Raw genomic sequence first — 6,272 nt, 5'->3', positions numbered from 1 at the left:
CTCTCTCTCTCTCTCTCTCTCTCTCTCTATATATATATATATATATATATATATATATATATATAAAAGCTGTTTTTTTTATTTGCATTGATGGATTATATATATATATATATATATATATATATATATATAAAAGCTGTTTTTTTATTTGCATTGATGGATTTTATTAATATATTGTTGATAAAATATTTCTTTCCCATGAAATGGAAAATGTAAATGGAGTGTGGATTGGGAAAGAAATCAAACACAACATGGATTAATATTGGTTATACCATGAGGATGATGATGTGATTATTACATTTAATGATTTTTAAGTTTTCATAATTAAGTTAGATATATACTCTTTCTTTTAATGATTTTAAGTTTTCATAATTACGTTTCGGTATTGTGTAGCAAAATATATGCGATTCGACGTGGATTTTATACAGGGGAAAACCCTATTACAATGACATATCTTTTTAAATCAAAATGACACATTTCGTCCACTCCACTATTTTATAAAAATTAGTTTATGATATTAATAAAAAAAACATATTGGAACACTATGTCATGACAATCCTTTTATTTTGATCTAATGTGATGAAATGTCGTTGAGAGTTGAAACTTTTGTTATCACGAAATGTATGTACCATAACTAATTTTTTATTGTCGCTATGTCTTTATATTATTGTAGTGTAAATTAAGTGACAATCCTTTTATTTCGATTATTATTGTAGCTATGTCGACTAACACCGATAAAGAATGAATGTATAAACGAATAAATAAGAACGAGACTATAAATCCAGTTTTCCAAGTTGAAATAGTTGAATTTTGCTTTCTCTAATTAGAGATCTATGACAAGTTGTTCTTGTAAGAAATATCAACTTCAAAAGTTTAAAAATAAAGACGAGATTCATATAGACTTGTCTTTCTTTTCATTATTTATTTATATAAATTTCTACAATTATTTTCTTTAATTAATTACGTAAATATTTTAACACTTCAAATGAATTTAATAAAAAATATATTTAAATGTTCATATAATATTATTTATATATTTAAAAGAAAAATGGGTTTTACAGTGACCTCTAAGTGTAGCCAATGGGTTTTACAGTGACCTCTAAGTGTAGCCAAGTCATAGCAAGTATCTATTTATTTTAATGTTTATAATTGTGTACATAACTATCTATCTAGTTTGGGTTGCTACTAATTGTTGGGCAAACGTTCCAGTCATTTAAATTAAAATCTAAGTGTGAGTGTGTGTGTGTGTATCTAGTTTGGGTTACCATTTGTTAGACAAACATTATGATTGTTTAAGTTAGAAATTTTGTATGTATCACTATTTAGTTTGGGTTGCTATTTGTTGGACGAGTGTTAGGGTTGTTTTTGCTACCAATTTCGTATGTATCACTATTGTTTTGGCTGGAAAAGTCCAATCTACAGTCGTCATGCTGTCAAAATTGACTTGTAATCTTTTTTAAACCATATATAGGATGAATATTCATTGGGTCTCACCCAAAAATACAACAATGATCCCTCCACCTATTCCTTACTTGATACAGAGTTATAGGAGCAGACGGTTGGAGGAAGCTAGAAAGGCTCTCTATTTGGGTTTGGGTACAACCAGGATCCCAATTGGGTCTTAACCGGGAACTACACACAGGGTGGTCCAACGTCTTCAGAGAGTCGGGTTTGTACCTCTTTTCCTTTGATGATGTTTACCGATTTAGTTTATAACTCATATTAAATATTATAACGTTTTCTTTATTTATAGGAAATTGAAGCCTTAAGAACCAAACTAAGAGATTTACAAGAAGAAAAATCAACGCTTTAGGACGGAGGAGGAGCGACGACGAGCGGAGGAGGAGAGCGTCGGCGGGTGTTGGATGAGAGACGGGATAAACAACTTGAATATATGGTTTCATTGGTCAGGTAGCTCAGTCAATCTCAGCATTTCCCCTCGCCACCGTATTGAATATATGTTTGTTTCAAACAATTTAGTTTTTGTTTGAATTGTTTGGAACAATTGTGTGCTACTTTAAATTGGTCGGAATAATTGTTGTTTAGTTTAAATGTATGATATTTAACGGCATTTCATCTTTTATGTTTTCTTTAATATTTACAGATTTACATGTACTTTAAATATTTATTGAAAAATTATTTAAAAATAATAATTTAAAAAAATATGAAATAAATTTCTGACGGATTATGGTTGGATAAATCCGTCGGAAATATTTAAAGAATAAAAATAATTATTCCAAAAATAAGAATTTAAAAAATATAAAATAATTTCCGATGGATTACCGACGGATATATTTGCCGGAAATATTTAAAGAATAAAAATAATTATTTTAAAAATATTAAATTTCTGCCGGTAATTTAATTAATTTTTTTTTAAAAATTGTTAATATTTTCTTAATTTAATCAAGGTTTTTTAAATAAACCGGTGAGAAAATTCCGACGGTCATTTTTCGTCAGAAAACCAAAAATCCGTCGGAAAATTTATCACCGGCGCCTCATTTTCCGGCGGTCCTATCCGTCGGAAATGTTACCAATTTGGTAGTGATTCGTGGTTTTTTACACTTGTACAAACAACTAGTTAAACTGGTAATTTTTTCGGTATAGTTCAAAACACTGAAGAATTTTCAAGGGCCTTAATTTGGTTAGAGAAAATGAAAGAAATATTAAAAAACACGGACGATGATCTCTCGAAAATTAAAAAAGGATCAACGATGAATTATTATATATATATTTTTTCGATTATTTTCATTACAAATGTTCTATAATTTGTTAGGATCAGTCGTTGATCAAAGATGCCATCTAAAATTTTTCTTACAAATTGGGTTTTTTTTTGTTTTCAATAAGCAACAAAGGATCTACATATAAACAAAAGCTGAATTAATTTTATGACAAAATGCATGAAATAGGAATCTACTTTTACAAAAAAAAAATTATTATAGTATTTGACTTTCATTTTTTTTTATTATAACAATGTACTTTTAAAATATTTTTTTTATTAAGGCATCATATTTTTAAAAATGATCCATTATAACATTGAGTAACCTTTTATATTAAATTTACCCATTATACCAGGGACCTCGTCGTCCACGTAGGTTGTCCGTATGTACAATAGTGCTGACATGACATTTCTTATTATAGCATTGTACTTTCTAAATTACTTTATTATAACATCACCAAACCAAAGTGTCTTTGGCCTAGCGGTATCGTAATATTTGATCTCCTAGAAGGTTAGAGGTCTAAACCTCATCAAATGTGAGGAGGGTGTGTAAATCTATTATAACATTGTACTTTTAATTTTAATATTTTTATCTTTCAACTTTGTAAACTTAATCAAATATGTTTATTAAAAAATATAATATCCGAAATTAAACATGTTTACAAAAGATCACTATTTCACGAATAAAAATATTCTTAAAAAACAATTCATTCATCGAGTTCATCATAAAGAAAGGCCTTTTCCATTTTAAAAATTGTTTATGAAGAGGACAAGTGTGCGATTGAGGGTGACTGAAGGTTTACGAACAGTCGAGCGAGAGTTTAAGAAGACGAGGGTTTTAGAGATCAATCAGGAAGAAGAAAGGCTTTTTCCTTTTTAAAAATTGTTTTTAAATTAGATTTTTCTTTTAAATGAAATGTAAGCTATCCCATGTGTAACAGGTTACCCTATGTGGCTTCCATGCAATTTTAAATTTGATACGTCAACAAAGAAAAACATGTTCAAAAGGTTACATGTTACCCAATGCTATAACAGATAAAATTTTAAAAGTATGATATCCTAATAAAAAGTATTTTGAAAGTACATTGTTGTAATAAGAAAAACTGAAAGTAGAATGCTACAATACCTTTTTTCTTATTTTTATAAAAGTAAGTTATTATTTTACGTATTTTACCTTAAATTTATATATAAGCGAATGGGCTTTAAATACATAAGAACTGAAAATGGGCAGTACATAATCAAAGTCCAGTAATTTGGCCCACCCTTTTGTCACGTGACAGGTGACATAAAATCAATCAATAATCCATCCTTGTTATCCAAGTTATCAAATCAAAACATTTTCGTTGGTATGATAAAAGTTATAATTCAAAAAAAATTAAAAGTTTAAAAAATTATATTTAACTTTAATAAATTATATTTTAACATTAATTATATTATTAAAATATAATTTACATTTTTAATTATATTTTTTCCAAAATGAATGTCCGATACATGAAACATATAATTAAATTTTTAAATTTATCCTTCATTAATACATAAATATTTAAAAGTTGTGAAAAAGAAAAATCAATCAAGATTCAAGAGTTAGGTTGTTATTTAAATTAACTAAAAAATTAATAATTATGAATATTTAAAGTTATGTGTTGTTTTTATTGTAGACATTTATTTTGGAGGAAATTGATTCAAATGACTATATTTCATAATCAAATTAACCTCCTGACTATTTTACTGTGGACTTTACGACGTCTGTAATATGCAGGTCCGAAATATTATTGTAGACTCACATCAAGCTTTAGAGAATTTTCCAAACATGGAGTTCTTTTTCATGTTTTCTTAATTTTAAAGAACACTGTAAAGAATCTGTTGGAGCAATATAGAGAACAAAATATTCATTTTAGATAATAAGTTGAAGATGCTTTTTAGAACGTTTGATGATGTTAGTATTTAATAAATAAATGGTCTTATATTTTATAGTACACTTATTAAAAAATATTTTATAAAACAATTTTCAAGAAGTATTATATGAAATTCAATAGATTAATCTAATACATGGGAGAGAGAGAATTTAATTAATTTCATAAATGAAACTATTTATATTCTCAATTTTCACTTCAACCCTTATACCTTATAACTCGAGCTCTAATAACCCTCCATCTTTACAAGAAATGAGCCGCAATCCTCTAATATCTTGTAAATCAATTTAGGGGTCGTTTACTAAAAGCTTACCGGGTAAGCACTTATTGGGTCAATTATCTTACTCGGCGATATAAAAGGACCCAGGAATTTTACCCGGTAAGAGAAAAGAAAATGATCAAAAGTCTTATCTGATAAGTGAAGGTGATGACTCTTACCCAGTAAACGTTTACAGGGTGATAGACACTTACCAACAATCCATTTTGATTGACATGGATATTATCCGATAAGGTAAATGAGAATGATAACTCTTGCCAATAAACGTTTACCCAGTAAGTGTTTGATAAACGACTCCTTAGACTACTAAATTTCTACAAACTTTACTTTAACCCTAAAAATAACTAGCTATATAAATACAACCCTCAAATACACGAGCTAAGATTAGACAATTAAGTAATTTTAACATCTCTATCAATCATGGCTTGAAAACAAAACAAATAACTCTAGCTTTTTGCACAAATGATTGTGCTGATAAGAACACAATGCTTTGTAAAACTGTCGGTAATTTTATTACCATGATCAATTTTAATTGTTTCTAAAGCATCGGAACAACCCTTTTCCCGTATGAAATAGATATCCATATCAATATGGTTGGTTCGCTCTTGTAACACATTATTTGCTACTATCTGAATAACAAATTTATTATCACAAATTAATTGGCATGAGCAACAAATTACAATTTCAAATATTTACGACCTAAAGAATTTCACAAATAACAGTTGCATGACCCAATATTCTGTCTTAGTAGAAGATCATGACACAACGGATTGTTTCTTGTTTTTTTCAAGAAATTAAAGAATTACCAAAAAATTGACGAAAATAAGAAAACAAATTTATGAGAAGAACCATACTTACCCCAACAACATCAGCAAATGCGATAAAACTTAAGAAACAAAGCTTACTTATACGGAAAAGTCTTCTGTGGTATTGAAGTACTCAGATTCGACACAAATGTAAATTGGTTAAACGAGAGCAACTTGAGGTTATAATGCTTGTCAAGTTAACTCCGATGATGCACCCAAAGCTGGTGATCAGATTAGGGTTGTCGTTCGGTCACTTCCATATATAACCCAAAAATTACGAGGTGGATCCTACCACTCCTCCAACCGATATACTGACACATAAGTCATTCTACCCTTATATTGTGACACATTTAGATTATGGAAAATGGCACAAACGTTGGTGCAAGAGTTATTTTTAAACCTGGTAAGGTATGTTTCTCTAACATGTGATGTTTGGGGTGCATACTATCTGCCACGTTCTTATCTTTGTAATGGCTCACTGGATTCATCCGTCAATGTGGACCATGATGAAACATCCACTTGCGTTTGAGCAATTTGATTACCTACACTCGTGATCCAAA

This window comes from Cynara cardunculus (genome assembly GCF_001531365.2).
Source record: "Cynara cardunculus var. scolymus isolate 2C chromosome LG 6, CcrdV1, whole genome shotgun sequence".
In the NCBI taxonomy this organism is placed as follows: Eukaryota; Viridiplantae; Streptophyta; class Magnoliopsida; order Asterales; family Asteraceae; genus Cynara; species Cynara cardunculus.
The sequence above is the reverse complement of the archived record's forward strand: the minus strand, read 5'-3'. Positions refer to the sequence as shown.